The sequence below is a fragment of the Xyrauchen texanus genome, chromosome 12 (assembly GCF_025860055.1).
Source record: "Xyrauchen texanus isolate HMW12.3.18 chromosome 12, RBS_HiC_50CHRs, whole genome shotgun sequence".
NCBI classification, from domain to species: Eukaryota; Metazoa; Chordata; class Actinopteri; order Cypriniformes; family Catostomidae; genus Xyrauchen; species Xyrauchen texanus.
The window spans coordinates 21,057,247-21,077,766 of NC_068287.1; positions in this window are offsets into that span (position 1 = coordinate 21,057,247).

Genomic DNA, 20,520 nt, shown 5'->3' on the forward strand with positions numbered 1-20,520 from the left:
ATTATACACATATGTACATACACACAGAAACACACATACATACATACATACACATGCACATACATAGTGCAAATCTAATACAATTCTGTTATCTGTAATGTACAGTTCAAAATACAAATCTGTTATGTGCAGTGCAATTTTTTTATACATTTTTTTCAGAGGAATGAAATGGCAGAAAAGGTTGAATGTATTGGATAAATATAAAACAGTGTATTGTGTACTAATCTGTGTATTGCACATAGTTATTGCTCAATGGGATAATTTAACTGATCATGAGATAGATAGCCTGAGGGAAAAAACTGTTCCTATGTCTGGTGCTCAGAGCTCTGAAGCATCGGCCAGAAGGCAACAGTTCCCATTAAAAAGGTAATGGGCAAGGTGAGTGGGGTCCAGAGTGATTTTATCAGCCTTTTTCCTCACTCTGGAAGTGTATAGTTCTTGAAGGGTGGGCAGGGGGCAACCAATAATCCTCTCAGCAGTCTGAACTGTCCTTTGTAGTCTTCTGATAGCTGATTTCGTAGCTGAACAAAACCAGACAAGATAATCCAAGATGGTGCCAGTGTGTTTGTCGGCTTGCCATCTACTATGTCTGTTTTTATGTGCTGTTTTATCAGCTGTTTTATCTGTTAGATCTATGTTTGCCTTGTCTGTTTTATGCATATTGATGCTTTTGGTTGGTGTCGAAGCGGTGCTGACTTATAACCATCAAACGTTAATCCAGATCAAATATTCTATGGAAACTCATCTTCTTGAATGCCCTGCTCTACACGATCACCACAATTTCAAATTCCTTCATCCCTCTGTGGAGTCTATATATTGGCCATCTTGTTGCATTCCCTTCCAAAGGAAACGCTGCAGGAAGAGGGGAAATCGTGGTTGTATTTGCGCGAGGATTAGGAGGGCAGTAAGTGTCTCACTTTTGCAAACTTCGACTGAGCCTCCATTGCATAAAACAGTCTATTGGGGTCTTCATTTGACTTGTCTTTCCCTGGATTTCAGATACTCATACCATCTGCTCATACCCCGGATTCGGCTCGTCCACCTGTTCTCTCTGCTCCCCCGCAGCTACGTTTGCAAGGTGGAGGAATAAATCTGTCAAATATTCGTCCCCTTGAGTTTGTGCATCGGCTACAGGCTCCGGAACCTCATAGCCGTTTAAAGCTGGCGCTGGTAAACACCAGGTCGGCATCCAATAAAACTTTAATTTTAAATTACTTTTTTATCAGTCGAGATTTGGACTTTCTATTCCTGATGGAGATGTGGGCTACTCCTGGTGAGTCAACAATTTTTAATGAACTTTGTCTGTCTGATTGCTGTTTTATAAGTACCCCTAGGTGTTGGAAAGTGTGGTGTGGCTATGGTTTTTAAGAATTTGTTTAAACGTCAAACGGTTTCTGTCAAGTCGTTTGCTACATTCGAGTTGGAGTGTGTTCTAATGGAGTCTGCCTCTACATCTATTTTCTGTGCTCTAGTCTACAGACCTCCTAAGCTGGACAAAGACTTTATAGTAGACTTCTCTGAATTCTTATCTCTTATGGTCCCACTGTATGACTGTATGTTGTTGCTGTGGTATTTTAATATTCACGTGTGTTGTCCTGGTAGACCTTTGGATACTGAATTTAATAATGTTTTGGACTGCTTTGGTTTTAATAAGCATATAACGAGCACCACTCATGTTCTTGGACATACTATTGATCTTATTTTGTCTTATGGAATTGCCGTTGATAATATTGTTATAGAAGATGCATGTTTTTCAGATCATAGGCCCATTGTATTCAATATTACTGCTTATAGCCCTTTATCTACTTTCAAGCCTGTTGGCCATTATTCACGTTTTATTAATTCTTCCACTATTACAAATTTTTCTGAAAACTATCAGGAAAATGCTTTTGAAATGTTAATTTTAACTACAGACAGAAAATACCAACGGGGGAGTGAAAACTCCACCTTAAGGTAGTAGTTGGCCAGAGTTCGCCAGCAAGGGTCTTTCCTCCTACTAATGGCTCTGCGCCGGCCGAACAGGATATGGTTCTCGGAGTTAATATCTCTCCTCGACGGCTCGCCTTGGGCGATTCTGAATAGGGAGGACCTTCTTTCTCAGGCTCAGGGGAGATAATCATCCCGGCCTGAATTGTGAAACCTTTCATGCTTGGCCCCTGTAGGGTACCAACTGAGGTTCACAGGGCTTTCTCCTGAAGTTATCGAGACCATTGCAAGTGCTAGGGCTCCCTCCACTTTGAACTGATCTGGGTAGATTTTACAGGGCAGAAGAGGACCTCTTCGGTCTCCTCTACTTCTCCCCGAGTCACCCAGTCCCCCCCCACCCCCCGGGGGTGCTGATCGTGGTGGCGCATACATGGCACAAATGCGCCTGCATGCGTTTCCTTCTAATAAGTTCATATTACAGAACCATCTAACTGCCAGTTTGCTTCAGTTCTGGATTTTCTGTAGAAAGAACTGTCAGCAGGCACTTGCCTCGCCACTGCCAGGTTCTATGTGGCCTCCACTTCGGTTTGCCACGCCTTGGTGGGCGGGGTGCCCTCTAAGAGGCATCCTTGCTAGGACCTCATCATAGGGTAAGACCCCCCTTTTAAACCTCTAGAGTCAGCGTTGGTAGGCTTCTGACTCTCAAGATGTTTTTTCTTATGGCAATTACGTCTCTAAGGAGACTTGGGTACCTACAGGCTGTCTCTTTTGCCGGCCTGTTTTGAGTTGCCCCAGGTAGGACCAAAAGCATTCCGGTCAATGTTCATTGACATGTTACACACATATTCACAGCTCAGTCACAACTAGGATTGTTCCCAAAAGCACTTAGCAAAAGCGCAGCATCTCCTTCCGCTTTTTTCAGGGAACAAGGGTTACATTTGTAACCCGAGACGTTATCCCAATTACTTCCATTCTTATAGTCAACAGACATCTTTGAACCTCTACAATCAGGTTTACAGCTTATCATAGCACAGAATCAGCTTTGCTGAAAGTGTTTAACAATCTACTGTCTATGGTTGAATCTGGGAATAATGCTGTATTAATTCTATCAGACCTTACTGCTGCTTTTGATACAGTGAACCATAGCATTCTCCTCATGAGGTTGGAACATTGGGCTGGTATAAAAAGCACAGCACTACATTGGTTTAAATCTTATCTTACAGATAGGGTTTCTTCTGTCACTATGGATATTTTCTCTTCATCTGTAGCTTCTGTTGTCTGTGGAGTTCCACAGGGATCCATTCTGGGGCCAATTCTTTTTAAGTTGTATATTCTCCCTCTTGGAAATATTATTAGGAGACATAATATCTTGTTTCATCTTTACGCTGATGACACACAGCTTTATCTGCCATTGAAATCAGTGGATTCTGTTCAACAAAACTAGTGGACAGATTTGATTTCGGTCTCTCTGCGCCCAGCTTCTAAGCCAGGTTTAAAGAGACACGTAGCTACATGTGTGAAGGAGTTTTCCCTCCTTCTGGACAAAGGACAAAGAGACCACGTTTTTGTAACATCACCATTTGGCCACGGAAGAGTAAGATTAACTTAGCTTTGTTCCAGTCTAGTAGTATACTTATTACAACCGGTTCATTCATTTTCACTTCAAGACAACAGTGAATTTATTTAGGAAAAAGAAAGGCGACCAGCTTCCCTTCTCCCTCGTTTTCTATCAACGTTGGCCATCACCTGCATTTCTCTCCATCACCGGACCCGAGGAAAAAGCAGAGACGCATCTTTTCGCTGATGAGCTCAATGCAACAGGAATTAAAATGGACAACCCTGCTGAAATCACACAGGATTTCCCAAGGCTTGATATCTGGGCAGATTTAGTTTAGAAACTGGGACTTTTCTTGTACAGCTAAATCATATATTTGATGCTGAATATTTGATGTTTTGAGTATAATCTTGTATGTATAAATCCGATCGTAGTTTTGATTTGTAAGAAAGTCAATTTTGGGTGAAATGTTGTTTATCGAGTGATCTGAACAAGCGATTCATTCGTGCCGTTACCATCGTTTATCTTCCATTAAATTGCATGCACCCCTGTTTGTTTGCTCTCTCTCTATCACACACACACACTGAAATTCACGGAGTGAGCAGCACCGCGGTTTATGTCCGACTCAGGCTGGATTTTGATAATTCATTGATAATTTTATTGTCATTGATAATTTTATTTTCATTGAATATATATATACATGTAAATATAACAACAGCTGGATGGAAGAATTTAATTTCATATCTCGAAGCCGTATCGACAATGGCCACGCCTTTTGCAATGTGTGGCACTGATTTTAATATCGGACACGGTCAGAAAAATGACGTCACGCAGCAGATTATATCCCAACGGCACAATTTGTATGTATTTGGCCTGACTATATGCCATCCAGCCCAACACACACATATATATATATATATATATATATATATATATATATATATATATATATATATATGAGAGAGAGAGAGAGAGAGAGAGAGAGAGAGAGAGAGAGAGATAGATAGATAGATATGTATTTTAATATTTGATGTTATATATTAGATATTTTATTGAATATTTTCTTTATGCCAATGAATGTGTACATTTGTAATATTTGTTTTGTGTAAAATAATTGAAAAGAGATATTGTTTATGGGAAAAGAGTTTTATTGATAAATGTTAATCAGAATGGACAGAGACTTGAGACAGACAAAGAAACCACAGAACTGAGGGTGTGCACATGTGACAGCTTGTCTGTCTCTTTCCTTTTTTTCCACTTCTATTCTCACCTTCGAGAAGTGTGAATTGGACAGATAACCACAACACCTATTCTTCCAGAAGGCCTTAAACACTTCCTAAAATAGTTTCCCACAGAGATGAACAAACCAGAGGATGCTGGCCCACTTGAGATTGGGCTACCTGTCTTTTTTAGGTAGCTACTAATACACCCTGATGAAAAAGTCAACAGACCCATCCAGAACCTTTATTTATCGTCACATGACCATGGCTGGTGGAATTGCTCATAGGTTACTCTTTTACATGCAAATGTAATCTGGGCCTCATGGGGACTCCACAAATAACCTGGATATGGCCAGCAGGGCCAATCCAGTAGCCTGGAGCCCTAAGATGGTTCCTGGGGGCCCAGACTTGCCACTTCCTTCATTCGGGAGGCTTAATGGAGTTCTCAAATTGTTCGCTTCTGAAACTCTACATGAGACATTTGTGAGAGTACTGAGGTCTTTTTCTCAAGAAAAAAATTTGAGAATCAGGAGAATTAAGTTAATTAATCCTCGCCGGTGGCCCTGCTGAGAAAAACAACATCTGAATATTAATAACTACAGTCTTGACCAACACAAAATAGGTATCGTTTTAAAGCTGTACTTCACAATGCATGTAAGCATTATGACCAAAACTGTGCAAGTGCTTTGAAATTTGCAGACAAATCAGAAGGTTTCCTTTTTGATAATATATTTATAATTTGACACTGTACATATTATTGTAATCAGAGTAATAGCTAAGTACGTGTCGTTGACATTCATGTTACATGTAAACAAGTGGTGTTTATAGGCTGCATTTTCACTTATAACTTAAAAAAATTAATCAAAACACTAAATATCACATACCATTACATACCATTAAATTCCATTAAACTGAGTCAGCACACAACTTAATCGGATGCATTGATCATTAGATAATTAACACGAAGCACATTGTGCATACAGCTCATAATGTGCTATCTGGGTAAAACACGTTAGCTTTCCTGGATTAAATTACTTAATTGTAAATGATGTAGTACATTGTCCAGCATCATGGAAAGCTAAACCAATTGTATTATTCAGATTGCTACCACCAGTGGTGGAAATCATCCAGAAATGGGAATAGAGGATTGTTCACTCTAATTACATATGACCACCTGGAGATGGCGCCAAGTACATGACACAGACTCAATGATAGCTCAAATGACACAGAATGGAACTAAATGAGATCTTGTTAAACCTTTTCAGAGGTACCGTATTTACACCCTGAGATATGTAATTCCAAATCAGAAATTTTTGGCTAAAGTTATTCTTGTGATTGTCAGCAGGTTTATTTGGCTGAGAGTCTCATAATTGATCATAATCTCTCTCTCTCTCTCTCTCTCTCTCTCTCTCTCTCTCACTTCCGGTGTGATTGTTGAGCGTGGTGCGAGTGTACGTTTGGAGCTTGTGAGTGTTTTTCTATACTTTTTTCTATATTTTTCTTGGTTTATTGTTAGCGCGTTTTGGTGTTTTTGTTTGTTTGGGCCGCGTGCTACCGTCCTTTCTTTTGCGGACAGCATGTCGGCCCCAGATTTGCAGGGTTTGGGCAAACTCACGCGGCGCCATGGGGTGAAGGTGGCGTCCGCGGTGAGCATTGAGGATTGTTGTTTGGCTGTAGGTGAGGTTGTGGGGCATGAGCACATCATGTCAGCCTCAAGAATGAACAGTGCCACTGTTATTTTTCTAAGCACTGTGGAAAAGCGAATGAGCTTGTTGAGACCGGAATAGTTATCGATGATGTGTTTTCTCCTGTTCTTCCACTTTCAATGCCATCGAGAAAAGTTTTACTATCTAATGTACCACCTTTCATTAGTAATGCAACCTTAGCGGGAGTTTTATCCCGTTACGGTAAAATAGTGTCTCCGATAAAAATTATCTCAATTGGATGTAAATCTCCTCTGCTGAAACATGTTGTTTCTTTTAGGAGGTTTGTTTATATGACCATTAAAGATGACGCCGATCTTGATCTGTCACTGCGTTTCAAAATCGATGATTTTGATTATGTAATCTACGCAACGACAGACAAGATGAAATGTTTTAATTGTGGGGAGGTGGGTCATTTAATTCGTGCATGTCCTGGGAAAAGTAAAAACAACAGCTCCGCGGCTGCTGATGTTAATGTTGATCCGGGTGAGGCTGGACCATCAAACGCGGCTCCGCCTGCGGCAGAGACCGGTGCAGGTTTGGGTGCAGCGGGGGACGGCAGGGACGGACTGGGGCTAAAAAACAGCCCTGGACTTTCTCCCAAATAGGCCCATCATCCGGCCATTCGCCACTAGCCGCGCAACAGACGCCAGGATGTCCTGATAATATGCCACAATACTGTATCAGACAAGGTATTCACAGCAAGTAACATCTCAAAACCAATGATGATAATAATTGGGGTTGTTTATTAATGAAGCCTCAGCCTTCAAATAAAAACAAAAAATGTACAATACCATCACATCTGCATTGAAAATAAAATACAAGTAATTAAATGTCACTGGCTACAGAAATTAGACATCCATAGACATCAGTGTGTATTTTACAAACTCTATGTCTCTCTAAATGTATTGTATTGTTTGTTTAGTACCTACGTATGTGAAATGAAATTATATGTCTGAAACCTAAAACCTAAAAGAAACATTATGTGGTTGAAAACACTGAAAACTAAGTTGTGATATGACAGCGCTGAGCGCGTCCGTCTCTGGCTCAGCGCCAGCCAACGCGCAAAGCACATTTAATATTAGCAGCTAATCACGGTGCACTGACTGTTCTAATCACACTGGTGTGTGTGTGTGTGTGTGTGTGTGTGTGTGTGTGTGTGTGTGATCGTACGTGCGAAAGGGTTAATTTCGTCCTGGCTGCAGCTCATGTACAAAACTGTACATTTTTCTAAACTGACCTGCTTCCATTACAAATCTGACTGCGGCCGGGGACGAATCACAAACTGGCTAGTAGGCCGACTCTTCTTCCTCAGTTTTTTTTTTTTTTACACGTTGCATATAAGTGATCGTATTAGTGTCCCTACTGTTGGCTGTTCATATTGCTTTATTATACTTTTTTTTGTGCCGACGGACGGCCCTCGGTTGGACGGCCGTTCTGGACTTTTCCCGAACGCACAGATTGTCAGTCCGTCCCTGGGGGACGGTGATGCTCCGGTTCCACCCGCGAGTGAAGGTAATATGTTTCATGAAACTGCCCCCGAAAAAATTATTGTGGAGAATAAAACTGATGATGCGGAGTTAAATACTCTTTCTCATGAACCTGTCACTAACACGTGAACGCAACCCAGTGAAAGTGCGTCTAATGTGGTCCAGCCCAATCTGTTGTGTGATGGTGTTGACATGGAAACGGAACAGAGTTATTTTAAAGTCCCAGCGAAGAGGAAGAAGTCATGTGTTGTTTCAGCTGTTCGAGCTAAGAAAGCAGATGAGGAGTTCTCTGATGAGAGTGGCAATGAGTCTTCTGACTCCAACATCAGTCTCTCTCAGTGTGACTTCTCCAACTGCTCTTATGAGCTGGACGACATCAAACTCTTCCTCAGAGCTACAAAAAACAAGAGAGGGGTGTGTGTACAGGACTACTTTCCAGACACAGCACAGTTTGTTGAGAAAACAAGGCCTTTTAGGTCAGAAGGTCTGTTCACAGACAGAGAAGTGTACCGTTTAAAAATCATGTGGACAAAAATCACCTCTGAGAACTCTAATGGAGGCAGTAAGAAACCCTGATAGTCTGTCTGCTGATGTGATGTGTGTGTGTGCAGTGCTGCTGTGCTTTTTACTCTCTTTCTCTTCTCCAAACACGGGAGACATGAACATTGCGACTTTGAATGTCAATGGAGCAAGAGAAATGAGAAAAGAGCAGAGATGTTTGAACTGATCAAACAAAGAAAAATTGATGTTGTAATGTTACAGGAAACACACAGTGATTTGAGGAATGCTGCTGATTGGGCAGTGGAGTGGGACGGGCTCTCTGTCCTGAGTCACAACACCTCACTCAGTGGAGGGGTCGCTATTCTTTTTAATAAGGGTTTTAGTCCACACTCCTATCAGGTGGAGGAGGTGGTTAAAGGCAGACTTTTAAAAAGTAAGAGCTACTTTTGGACATTTTATTTGTGTTTTTATTTGTGTGTACGTCCCAACATCCACAACAGAAAGAATGTTGTTTTTAAACACATTATTATCTGTTTTAGAGAAATGCTGTTTGGAAGAATATTTATTCTTGGGTGGTGATTTTAACTGTGCAGAGTCAAACATGGACAGAAATCATGTTGAACCACACATGCCCTCTCAGTAACCGTCTGATCCAGCTGGTCAAGCGGCATGAGTTATGTGATGTATGGAGACAGTTTCATGGCACACAAAGGCAGTACACCTGGTCTCATGTTCGGGACAGTGTGATCTCTCTGGCAAGACTGGACCGGTTTTATGTTTTTAAGCATCACTGTAATATTTTAAAAAGATGTTTTATTACCCTCTTAGTTTCTCTGATCACAGTATGGTGCAGTGTTCTGTGTTTTTAAACTCTTTTAAACCAAGAAGTGCGTACTGGCAGCTAAACACTTCCTTGTTAAGTGACAGTTTTTTAAGAGCACTTTTAAATTGTTCTGGGATGATTTCCGAGATACAAAGAGTTCTTTTAGATCCCTACGACAGTGGTGGGATTTTGGGAAAGCCCAAATAAAACAGTTTTGCTTGCAATACACTCAAAACGTCACTACAGAGACAACTCTTTTTATGAACACCTTGGAGACTGACATTTTAAAGCTTCAAGAATTGGCTGAGTCAACTGGTGTGCAGGGTCATTTTGACTCTCTTTTAAATAAAAGGACACAGTTGGCTGACCTACTGGGTATCAAAGCACAGGGGGCTCTGGTCAGGTCGAGGTTCCAGAGTGTGGACCAGATGGATGCTTCATCCAGATTCTTCTTCAGTCTTGAGAAGAAGAATGGTCAAAGCAGAGCCATCCATGCTCTACGATCCGACTCTGGAAGTTTATTGACTGACCCTGCAGAGATTCGTAAGAGAGCAGTGGGTTTCTATGAGAGCTTGTACAAGAGTGAAGTTGGGGCAGGATACAGGGGTGAAAGTGTTTTCTTAGATGACTTACCCCAGGTATCAGAGGAAGCCAATGGCAAGATCTCTGGTGCTTTGAGTATGGGGAACTGCATAAGGCCCTCCAAGGAATGGAGTCCGGGAAGGTGTCAGGCATCAACGGTCTACCAGTTGACTTTTATAAGTCGTTCTGGTCAGAAATAAGTGAGGACCTGCTCGAGGTGTTAAACGAGAGCTTGGCTGATGGCCAGCTGCCACAGAGCTGCCGCAGAGCAGTTTTAACCCTCTTGCCCAAAAAAGGTGACCTCACTGACATCAAGTGCTGGCGGCCCGTTTCACTACTCTGCAAAGATTACAAGCTGCTCTCAAAAACCCTGGCTAACAGATTGGCAGGAGTGATGGATGGTGTCGTTCATCCTGACCAGACCTACTGTGTTCCTGGTAGGTCTATATTTGATAATATTTCTTTGATTCGTGATGTTTTAGAAGTCTCCAAGATACTGAATTTAGACTGTGGTTTTATCTCTTTAGATCAAGAGAATGCTTTTGACCGGGTTGAACATTGTTATTTGTGGAGAGTTTTAGAGGCCTTTGGTTTTAGTCAAAATTTTATTAACCTTATTAAAGTTCTTTATAGTGGCGTTGAGAGTATTTTAAAAGTGAGCGGTGGTTTATGTGCTCCTTTTAAAGCTCTCAGAGGTATCAGGCAGGGGTGCTCTTTGTCTGGTATGCTCTACTCCTTAGCAATTGAGCCACTCTTACAGCAGATAAGGGGTAAAATCCAAGGTTTACACTTGCCGAACTGTGAAAGCAATCTTGTACTGTCAGCATACGCAGATGATGTCATAGTCATGATTAGCAAGCAAAGTGACATAAAGGTTTTAACAAGTTTACTTAAAGTTTTAAAAGTTTATCCTCTGCAAGTGTAAACTGGAATAAAAGTGAAACCTTGCTTTTAGGTAAATGGACAGGTGGGAAACCAGAACTTCCCCAAGGTTTAGTGTGGGGAAATCCGGTTTTAAATATTTAGGTGTGTATCTGGGTGACGATCAGATAGTTCAAAAAAATTGGGAAGGAGTCATTGATAAAGTCAAAGGTCAGTCTGGACAGATGGAGATGTTTAACACCGAAGATGTCATTCAGAGGATGCATTTTAATCATAAATAACCTAATTGCTTCCTCTTTATGGCACAGGCTGGCATGTGTTGACCCTCCCGCACATCTGCTAGCTAAAGTCCAGGCGATTTTAGTGGATTTCTTTTGGGATAAGCTACATTGGGTCCCACAGAGTGTGCTCTTCTTGCCTAAGGAGGAGGGCGGACAAGGTTTAATACATCTACAAAGCAGAGTAGCAACTTTTAGGTTGCAGTTTGTACAAAGACTTTTAATGGGTTCAGTTGATTTTAAATGGTGTGCAGTTGCTTATGTGATTTTAAATCATCTTGAGAGTCTGGGACTGGACAAAACTCTGTTTTTAATGGACCCTGTAAAATTGAACACTTCTGGTCTTCCAGTCTTTTATAAGAACATTTTTAAGGTTTGGAGTCTTTTTATTGTTGAGAAGGTGGAGAGTTCAGAGTCCCTTCATTGGCTTCTGGAGGAGCCGTTGGTTCAGTGGTGCACGACTGGATGTGTCTGCCGATGGTCTGTTCCCGGGATTGAACAAGACACTTATTGGCAGTAAGATCACTACTCTGGGCCGACTACTGGAAATATCAGGAGCTGATTTCCAGAATGAGGCGGTAACGGCTGAACGTTTAGGCATCAGATCAACCCGTGTAGTAGCACAGCTTTTAATGAAATGGCAGACGGCTCTGAAAGACTCAGAAAGAGCTTTACTGATGGACTATAGCAATGATGTCTGCACTCCAAACCCTGAGGACTCTTTCCCTTGCTTGCTGCTTTCTCTGAACCTGGAGGAATTCTCTGGGTTTTTTTAAAAACTGTTGAATCCTTGTGTAGAGACTTCTTTTTAAGCACTGGAAAAGTTTTGTACAAATATTGTGTTTTAAATTTCAACAAAAGGATGTTAAATAAGAAAGTTGATACTCCATGGCGTGACTTTTTTAAATTGTGTGATGACAGTAAACCTGAGTGGAGAGCACTTTATAAACCACCGTTACACAAAAAAACATGTGATCTGCAATGGCGAATCCTTCATGGCGCTGTTGCTGTCAATGCTTTTATTTCAGTTTTAAACCCTGAGGTTGGTGATGCTTGTCCTTTCTGCACTGAGAGAGAAACCATCTTTCATGCTTTTGTGAACTGTGTCAGATTAGTGCCTTTATTTTTGTCTTTACAAAATACTTTTCAGAGTTGTAATGAAATGTTTTCTACTGTTTTATTTATTTTTGGTTTTAAATATGTGATGAAAAGGAGAAATGTATGCCAGTTGCTCAACTTTGTTTTGTTTGTTTTATTTAAGTAGAAAGAAGAAAGTTGAGCGGGATGTAGAGCAGAATGTAGCTACTGTGTTTTTACATCTGTTACAAGCAAGAGTTCTGATTGATTTTAACTACTACAAACATGTGGACGATCTTCTCACTTTTGAAAATATTTGGTGTCACAATGAGGCTTTGTGTTCTGTATTTGAAGGTAATTTGGTTTTCACACGCTTATGATTTGTTTTTGTGCTTAAATTTATTTATTTTATTATTTTATTTTTTATTTTTTGTTATTTTGTAATTTAAGTGTACTCTGAATTTTTTTGTAATAAAAGTTTGTAAAAATTCAAAATTCTCTCTCTCTCTCTCTCTCTCTCTCTCTCTCTCTCTCTATATATATATTTATTTACATTTTATTTAAAATAATATCAACCAATTGACCATCTTATTTTTATTTTTTTTAGATTGATAAGCTTTTTATTTTGGCATGCCACTGAAACCTTTAAAACAATATTTAAAAAACAGCTTCAGAGCTTAAAGGGTTAGTCTCAATTAGCTCTCTATTTAATATCATTGCAGTCTAGCAGAAAAAATTTAGATATTAAAAAGATCTAATTTGATCTGATTTGTTTTCTTCACTTCTATAATCTTCACACATCGTCATCATAGACTCCTGCATGAACTTGCAGGTATATATAAGTGACAATTCACCTGCTAAACTAATTGGTCACTCCTTGTGGGGTGTGAACCATTTACATTTGTCAGACACCTTTGTGACTTACAGTGCACCTATTACAGGGCCAATCCCCCTTGGCAAGTGCAAGTGCCTTGCTCAAGAACACAATGGTGGTGGCTGTGGGGATCAAACAGGCAACATTCTGCTTACTACTTCTGTGCTTTAGCCCACTACATCTTGAGCCTTATCCACTACACTTTACCACTACACCACATCGCCTGCAATGTGCATGACTGTGCAGTAGCAACCCTCCCTCAAACACACATAATATTCCTTGGATATTAGATGTGTTAAATGTTTTTGACTGTGTTGGGCATTGCACATTTGCTTCTCTTTATCAGCTGCAGGAATATGTACATATATTACCATAATCAATGGCCTAGCTGCATTATGAGGTCTGAATTCTGAGTTTCATTTACAGTTAAACATGCGGCAGTGCTCTTAATGTGCCCAGACAGTCATGGTGTCATTTTGTGGACATACATGGTAATATATTTTCTGATAAACAGGGTGTGTATTTGTGCGTCTATGTGTGTGGATCTCAATGTACATGACTGCATGTATGTTGGATGACTATAATCTGAAAGTGTTTAAACAGACACTACTAAACACACCCTCGTGGAACACAAACCCACAGTGGCAAATTCATACACAGCTGAAATATTGCTTGCCATGTTTACAAAGACAGGCAAATATATTAGTTTAACTGAGGGAGTGATTGTGCATGCTCTTGTTTGATGCTTTTACTAGTAATAAGTTGTATATAAATTATAGATCAAGTATATTGTGGTATGCATCAAAACCAGATATGTAACCTTTAGAGATTTCATTAACATTTGTTGTAAAGACAATTTTGAATGACTGTCAGATGTGCAATGCAAAGAGGTTTCTGGAACAGTCATGTGACTTCTAACTTCCTGTCACTTCCAGCATATGTATTTAACTGGAATTGACCTGTACAGCTGTACACAGGATGATTTTGTGACAAGGTCTCAGTGCTTAAGAAATAAAATCAGACACTCAGAACACCAGTTTAAACATCCAGTGACACATTCATTTAAGAATTCTATCAGTCCGTTTAAACTTTATGATTTTCCTCATATATTGCAAAAATCTAATATTTTTAATGAGAATCAGGGTCATTATCTGGTGAATTATAACCCCAGCTTGATGACCATAAACCGCATTCATTAAAAGGATTTCCATATTCATATTTTACTATCTCATTGTTCTATTGCATATTGTATTGATGAAATGTCAAATTTTAAAGGCTTGTTCATCTTCAGAGTTTGTTTATTTAACATTTCATAAATTCATCAATATATGTACAGGATGTATTGTCTTGTTATATCTTACTAGTGTTTTATTGAATCTGTATTCTGTGTGTGATACATTTATACAGAGTGAGACATTGGGGTACGTTAGCAGCCAGACAATAACACTGTATACTGTAAAGGAGTTCAATAAAAAGGAGGAGGCGAGAACCGGCTTGACAATATAAATAATATTTTAATGAAAAACCTAAACAAATGACACAAACACATACTTGAAGGACAGCTGCCGTAAACATTCTCTCTCTCTGTCACACCACCGTCCGCAGTCTGCCTTTATCCCTCTCTTGATTAGCCTGATAAGGGACCGGGTGTGTAGAACCACAACCCGGCCCCGCCCTCCACCCTGTCACAATTACTCAAAATGTACCACATTTATATTACAATACACTATTTAGACAAGTCAAGATACACAGTATATAGTACAATAAATGCACAAAATTGGAACGTTAAACATTTTTATAAGATTAAACATTATTTTACAACACAGAATGTCCAACAATCACAAAAAAATGTCTATTGTGCACTTGTATTATAACAGGAATGTTTGTGAAAGCCAAAGCCAGATGTAATTAGAAAGTTCTTAAATTGGCAATATTACCATCAATAAACATGATGGAATGTACGTTCAACCCATCTGTCACCAGCTCCCACCAGGAATGTAACCAGTTTCCAGCAAACTACTTCAAAGCCTTTTATTCACTTACATGGATTATAACAGCCACATAAGCGAAATTATGTATAACAACTAGTTCAACAGAGATTTAGAAATAAAACAGGAATACAAAAAACAAAACATTGTGACACAAATGAGTCTGAGAAATGGATGCTGTTGTGTATATATACAGATAATCCTGATTCATTATGAAGAAAAGTATGAAAAACAGATATGAAACCGCTATAAAAGAATAGAACTTGTGATAAGGTGCGTATCAGAAACATTCTTTTTATGAGAAGTGCATGTATACAGTGTGGGGTGTTTCAGGGGATGTGAAGACGGCTGTTAAGAGGTGTATGTGTGTGTGTGCTATGTCTCTGTGCTTTCCTGGGGAGTGGAGTACAGTTGATGGTAATGAAGGAAGAGAGGAGGAGAACAGGAGAGAGCAGTGCTGACACTTATTACTGCAGGTGAGAACCACAACGGTGAAACCCACACAAACACTCTCTCACCTTCAAAACCCTTGAGTTGTGTATTTACACTAATCTTAACTAGTCACGTTAACATGAGAATTTATTTCCTGTAACAAATTAAGTAATCAGCACTGTGTTAAAACACTGATAACACACACACGCACGCACGCACATGCGCGGCTATCCTGTTGGTGCGGCTATCCTTATTTTTATTCTATACCCTACCATTAAACCTAACCCTCACAAAAAAAAAATTTACATAAAAAAAACAACAACAGTTTAATATGTTTTTAAGCAATTTGCATTATGGGGACAATATAAATGTCCTAATAAACAACATTTATAGCATAATATACTTGCAATTTCCAGTTTTTAACCTAAAAAGTTTCCTTGTAAACCACCCAACCCACACACACAAGGTTTATGCCTTTGTCTGCCAGCTTGGCGCTCATGGCATTTGTGAAGAGGGCTGCAACAACTGCTTATCTCTCTGAAGGGTGTGTGTGTGTGTGTTTGTTAGTGAGAGAGATGTATGTGTTTAAGGGTGTACTCACACTAGGTGATCTGTACTGTGCCTGAGCACATTTGACCCCCAAAGACCAGTTTGTTTGACTAGTGTGATCACACCGTACCATGCCCGTGCATGGTACGCTGAACCGTGCCTTGGCCTGCTTGAAGAAGTGGGTTTGGGCTTGGGCATGGTCAGTTGGCTCTGGCACAGTACGCATCTAGAGTGATCACTAACCGTGAACTAGCACGGAAATCGAAACATGATGTCAATTATGCGACTGGGCAAAGTGATCACTTTGGTCTACGGCAGAGGTGCAGTGTTTACTGGGAATTTAGGCAGATGAGAGTATACAGGAACAACTGTATACAACACAAGAATTCCAAGATATTTGGTAAAATTTGTGTTTATCTTTGTGCTTGTGGATACCAAAGAACCACTGAGCAATGACTTGACAAGCTGAAAAAACTTGATACTGTGGGTTCAGTATCTGAAGGTACGGAATACAAAGAATAAATCTGGCAGCTCGTTGGCTGAAAAGGATAAATTCCAGTGGTCCAATGCTGTTGAAAATTAGGCATGTGAGAGGACCGTGTGTCACTGCATCCCAAAAGATTCAAAATAAGCCACAAATTAAATAACGTTACAATGAGGGACCACATTGTGCTCTGTGAGAGTGCTTTTCTTCCTGTTTTGTTCACAACATAAAGTCACATCGTAATGGCATTAGCATGCTCTGGCCAGGAACGTTAAATGCAATGTGAGTGCAGGCCAGTGGGGGAGTGGGGATGGAGGACAAACGTGCTTGGGTATGGTACAAGGCAACCGGGCCTAGTGTGAATACGCCCTAACAGCTGAAATAACACCTTGTAGAGACACTGATCTGATAGAGGCATACAGCATGCCAGCATTGTTTGAGTAGAAGGTCCACCACATTTTTGCTTAATTTGTAGAGTCAAAGTCAAGTTTATCATCAGAGTAAAGATTTATTGACATGATTGTGGGCATTTAAAATATTAGCAAAGCATATACATTATTCATAGTTGTGAAAAAGACATTAAAGAAAATAGATAGGGCTACATAAGAAATATGGGAAATGAAGGGTAACATAAAAGAAAGAGACAAGGTAAAAAAATACAACTAAATACAACTGCTTATGGGCGAAAAGGAGGCACAAATTACAAACAAAACAACTTTTAAGTGATAAGAGATGCTCAGATTGCTCTTTAAACCCCTTCATAAAGGGCAGATTGGACAAACTCTGTAAATAACTGAAACTTTTCACTTTATATGCCAGTGAAAGTAGCGCACAGCCATTTTGAATATGTTGTCTTGTAACTTCCAGTCTAGCATTTGGTATATAGATATCTATGGTATTTTAAAGTGTTCAGGGTACGTCATAACAACTGGAAGCAGAGGGGGGAGATTTTAAAACAAGAGTACTTTATTTATAAAACTGCAGTCACCCACATGTGGACAGACTGACATACTGTACATCTGTGCTCATGAAACTCCAAGAGACAACACAAAGTCATTGAAAATACTTCTGCACAACACCTCTGACCATCTTCTTATGTCATTCATTCAATTCGTTGTAGTTAAGGTGAGCAGATTTTGAGTGTTAAACTGGGATGGTGGAAGGGGTGTGCCACTATATTCATATATGCATATACATGTGAAAGTTTATGTTTTATTTTATATTGTGTTTACAAACTTTAATATCATATTTAAGCCTTTCAAAAATGTGGGGTGACAAATTAATTGCCTGTGAAATAATACGAGCTGTCACTGTTTAAAATTTCTTGTCAACTAAACATTTTAACACTTTATTAACAAGTTAATTAAGCAAAATTAGAGTGCATCAATTAAACGCTCGTATCTTGAAAATGTGTAGTGTGTCATAGCTGTCCGTATGTGATTTGCCAGGTCCAATGTGTGAGTGTTGGAAAAACGAATACTTACAGTGACAGCAAAACACCTCAGTAGCATATTCTCATAGTAAAGGGGTGATAGGATGTTCAATACAAACACGAATTTAGATGAGTTATTTTGTGGAATTTGATCATTTTCGATCTTTCACGGCACTAGTGTGCCGTGGCACAGTGGTTGGGATACACTGACATAATGTATTGCAATGGCTGCAATGCATTTCTCTTTCGATATTGGATTGTGGTTGCTGGCTCTCTGGTGAGAGAGAGATATCTGAAATGGTTTGAAATTTGTTAAAGTCAGTCTCTCTAGTGTGGTTAAATGTTGTCATCATGTAGGAGAACATTCACCTCACTCAAAACCTCACCTGCTTTAGTCAAAATATCCTACCAGAGCCAGACATAATGATACATTTGCATTGCTATATCCCAAGGTTCCAAAGAAATATATGATTGTTTGATGATCTCAGGAAGACGGGCTGGAAGAACGGAGTGGTGATGGTGTAGTGGTCTAAGCACATAACTGGCAATCTGGTAATCAGAAGGATGCTGGTTCAAGCCCCATGGCCACCACCATTGTGTCCTTGAGCAAGGCACTTAACTCCAGGTTGCTCCGGGGGGATTGTCCCTGTAATAAGTGAACTGTAAGTTGCTTTGGATAAAAGTGTCTGCCAAATGCATAAATGTCAGAACTCGGAGTTTAAAGTGTTTTATTTGTTTCTTTGATATTTTTTCAAATTTGTTTCTTATAATTTAGTTAAAAAATACATTTGCATTTAATTATCTGAATACTTAATATACACTGGCGGCCAAAAGTTTGGATTAATGTACAGATTTTGCTGTTTTGGAAGGAAACTGGTACTTTGATTCACCAAAGTGGCATTCAACTGATCACAAAGTATAGTAAGGACATTACTGATGTAAAAAACAGCACCATCACTATTTGAAAAAAGTCATTTTTGATCAAATCCAGACAGGCCCCATTTCCAGCAGCCATCACTCTAACACCTTATCCTTGAGTAATCCTGCTAAATTGCTAATTAGTTTTTTTTATCGATTATATCAAACACAGTTGAAAGCTGTTTGGTTCACTAAATGAAGCTTAACATTGTCTTTGTGTTTGTTTTTGAGTTGTCACAGTATGCAATATTATGCATGTCTTAAGGTCAATATTAGGTATTGGCAAAAAAGAAACAGCTTTCTATAGAAACTCATCAGTCAATCATTGTTTTGAGGAATGAAGGCAATACAATGCTTTAAATTGCCAAAAAAAACTGAAGATTTCATACAAAGGTATACTACAGTCTTCAAAGACAAAGGACAACTGGCTCTAACAAGGACAGAAAGAGATGTGGAAGGCCCAGATACAAATAAACAAGAGGATAAGTACATCAGAGTCTCTAGTTTGAGAAATAGATGCCTCACATGTCCTCAGCTGACAGCTTCATTGAATTCTACCCACTCAACACCAGTTTCATGTACAACAGTAAAGAGAAGACTCAGGTGTGCAGGCCTTACGGGAAGAATTGCCACTAAATAATAATAAAGATAAAGCCACTTTTGAAACAGAAAAACAAAAAGAAAAGGTTAGAGTGGGCAAAAAAACACAGACATTGGACAACAGATAATTGGAAAAGAGTGTTATGGATCTTAATCCCATTGAGCTTTTGTGGGATCAAATAGACTGTAAGGTGCATGAGAAGTGCCCGACAAGACAGCCACATCTATGGCAAGTGCTACAGGAAGTGTGGCATGAAAAGTCACCTGATTATCTGGACAAACTGACAGCAAGAATGTCAAGGATCTGCAAAGCTGTCATTACTGCACGTGGAGATTTTTGATGAGAACTCATTGAAGTAGTTTATTTTTTTTAGTCTCAAATAAAATATGACAAAGTTGCTCCCATTGACGCTGTCTGAATCTTTATCTCTGTCACTCTACCTAACTATCTCTCAACAAAAGTTTGGAAGGAACTTTATTAGCATAATGGAGGTGGGTTTACACTGACAAAACTTTAATAATAACTGCACATACAGTATGTACATATGCATTACACATACAGTATACATACATCACCCAGCTTTCTCTTTCTCTCTGTATGTATATTGTTGTTGATTCATGCAATGAGATTTTTACGAGATTGTTTTTAGTAAAGCAAAGGTCAAGTATTGTTAATATAAGTGGGTCCAGCTTTACAAAACAGAGGCATGCAGATAATCACTTCAGTCTGATTCCCTGTGTGCATTTTAACATAAAAACAGGTCTGCTATTCCTCTCTCTCTCTCTGTCTCTCTCTCTCTGTGTATGTGTGTGTGTTGTGTCTGTGTGTGATAGCCACTGCTGTGGGTGGCTACTAATCGAGCTCATTGTAACTCAGAGCAGGTGTGTTTATAACTCATTCATATCTATCATCCTGACTCATTTCTCCTAAAGTTTTATCTGAATTAGATGGAACAGAACTAGTGATAAGGCATACTGCAATAACTGTGGTGGGATAAATGGTTTCTGTATTTCTGTATTTGAAAGAGAGGAAGAAAAAATTAAAGCATGATAGAGTGAGAACTACTCTAGCTTAGCACCTGAGAATTCAAATGCCTATCTTTAATTATTCCTATCCCATTTTTTCCCATTCCATTAGTCCAGGGAAGCATCTGTCTATATAAACACTCTGACTCTAATGCCTCCCCTTCCTCTATACGTGGAGGA